Here is a 3,014-nt window from a genome sequence, read left to right as displayed (position 1 = left end):
TTGGATATGAATCTTTTGAGCGCTGCTATCCTGCCTGTCAGCCTTTGAACATCCTTGACTGATTTTGGGGATTTCAGATTCAGGATAGCTTGTATCTGTTCTGGACTCGCCTCTATCCCCCTTTTGGTGACCATGTATCCCAAGAATTTGCCAGCCTTCACTCCGAAATGGCATTTCGAAGGATTCGGCTTCATGTTGTATTTATCGAGGATATCAAATGATGTCTTGAGATCTTGAAGGTGATCTTCATCTTTCTTGGACTTCACCACCATATCATCAATATAGACCTCCATTGTGTCCCCCAGTTGCTCTTTGAACATCATGTTAACTAACCTCTGATAGGTTGCACCTGCATTTCTAAGTCCAAAGGGCATAGCAATATAACAATAAATACCTGTGGGAGTCATGAAGGCCGTATCTTCTTGATCTGAGGGCTCCATCTGTATTTGCTGAAATCCTGAGGATGCGTCCATAAATGTCAGCATCTCATGACCAGCTGTAGCATCCACCATTGAATCAATGTGTGGTAGAGGGAATGGATCTTTGGGACAAGCTTTATTCAAGTCTGTGAAGTCCACACAAACTCTCCATTTGCCATTCTTTTTCTGTCATATCCTTGTGTTTCCATGCAAATGTCGATCGCCTTGACTTAAGGAAATCAAGCAATTTTGACTCAATATTCTCGGGAATGTTAGTTCCTATCAGCACTTTGACTTCAGGATCCTCGGGATAAAGAGGTACTTCTTTAATTTCTTTTTGCCTGGCCTCCATTACGCCTCGTGCTGGCTTCTGTAATTGCTACGCCTGCTGGGGTTTGGCAGTACTTCATGGAAGAGGTGTAGCAATTCTTGGCGTCTTGTTGGTCACTCATGATTTTGATAACTCCCCACAGACTTGGGAGTTTTACACATTGGTGATAAGTAGATGGGACTGCTTTCATCTCGTGTATCCAGGGCCTGCTTAATATAATATTGCAACAAGATAAACAGTCAATAACACAAAATTTTTGCATTTTATTTACCCCTTCTACATATATTAGTAGCTTAATCTCCCCAATAGTATTTTAAGTTTCTCCACTGATTCCAACCAATACTGAGGAACTGGGGACGATCTCATCCTCAGGAAAATTCATCTTTTTCAGTACGTCTAATTGAATAATGTTGACAGAGCTTCCGCCATCTATGAGGATCATGCGAACATAATGGTTAGCCACATATAAAGTTATTACCAAACTATCATGATGAGGATCCTGAACATCGACTCTATGTAACATCCTGAATATTATAATGATAAATAAGGAAAGTTACGTTTAGTGATTTTGCGTTATTAATTAAGTAATATCGAGTAAAGAACGGATCATGGACTTAGATTAATTAAGGTGGGTTAAATGGGAATGGGCCTTAGGTCCATGGGCTTTAAGGGATATAAATATCCCCTAAACCAACCTAAAACCCTAAATACTCATTCTTACCATCTTATTCTCTAACACACTCTAAAAACACATACACCACACCACCATATACGGCCGGCGGCCGAGAGAGAGAAACGAGCAAGATCCGAGAGAGATTAAACGTTAGTTGTGATTAGATTTTTGTTATTCGAGTCCTACACGAGATCTAGAGTTCCTAAACAAGCTAACCAAGATCGAACGAGCACAAAAGGTATGTTCTTGACCTTTAAAGTTTACGTAGTATTGAACGTTTTTACCATAAAGGTCCAAACTTTACGTCATTCCGGGCTAAGTTTTACCCGAACAAGGCCATGGGAATAATCTTGGGACTTGTTAACGTCATATCCAAGAATTTCTCGATGAAACAAGGGTGATTCTGGTGATTTCGAATGAACAGAGGCGAATGCTGAATAACTTCGCCTGCAAGCCAACTTCGCCTTCAAGCAAGTTCGCTTGCAAGCAAGTTCGCCAGCCAAGTTCGCCCATGACAACTTCGCCACAATAAGTTCGCCCATGATAACTTCGCCTAAGGCTAAGTTCGTTAATGCTCAACTTCGCCTGGCATAAGTTCGCCTAACTGATTAACTTCGCTTGATGTTAAGTTCGCTACAAGCAAGTTCGCCTACCTTATTAACTTCGCTGAACCATATGTTCGCTGGACTCTAAGTTCGCCGAGTCTTAAGTTCGCCGAACCTTAAGTTCACTTAAGTTAAGTTCGCTTAACATGCATTTTAAGGTAACGAATCGGGCTAACGAAGGAGTAGGTGAATAAAATAGTAACTTAAAATCCTAATAGGAAATGCGTTAAGACAGCTCGACCACAGCCAGGGGTTCTGCCCCTTGGACCCTGCTAGGGGCTTCCACCCCTAGACCCCGCTGCCAGGGGCGCTGCCCCCGGACCCCCGTTCGTTGTGGGTTATATAAAAGTTGAAATACAACATGAGTAGTAGTAGTTAATTGATACATGTAAATATTATACAGTTAGCCGTGCACAGCTCAAGAAGAGAATAACGATTAATGGAGAGCGTAATAGGATTCAGGTGAGTTTCTAGCCCCATCTATGTGTTATGTTTTCGGGGCTGTGTGCATACTAAATATGTTTGTTAATACGCTTATCCTAAGAGATAAGTGTATGCCTTATGTGAATAATGTGAAATGTATGAATGATTGCTTGATGGTACGTGAACGATCTTCGGATATTGCACGTACTGTCAGGTTGTAACGCTATATATAAGGTAAGTATGATATGTATGCTTATGTGTATGAACTTGATAAAGTTAATAAAAGAAGGAAAGGATGGTTGTATGGTTACGAAAAGGGTACCGAGCCCTAATAATACTCGAGGTATGATGTATGGTTGTATGGTAACGAAGAGGGAATCGAACCCTACTAATATTCGAGAACTAGGGAACCGAACCCTACTAATATTCGAGGAAAGAGGGTACCGAGCCCTAATAATACTCGAGGAAGGAGGGTGCCGAGCCCTAATAATACTCGAGGAAGGAGGGTACCGAGCCCTAATAATACTCGAGGCAGGAGGGTACCGAGCCCTAATAATACTCTA

This window comes from Bidens hawaiensis, unplaced genomic scaffold, assembly GCF_021521415.1.
Source record: "Bidens hawaiensis isolate Kalapana, Puna unplaced genomic scaffold, B.hawaiensis_p1.1 tig00024416_1, whole genome shotgun sequence".
NCBI lineage: Eukaryota > Viridiplantae > Streptophyta > Magnoliopsida > Asterales > Asteraceae > Bidens > Bidens hawaiensis.
The sequence above is the reverse complement of the archived record's forward strand: the minus strand, read 5'-3'. Positions refer to the sequence as shown.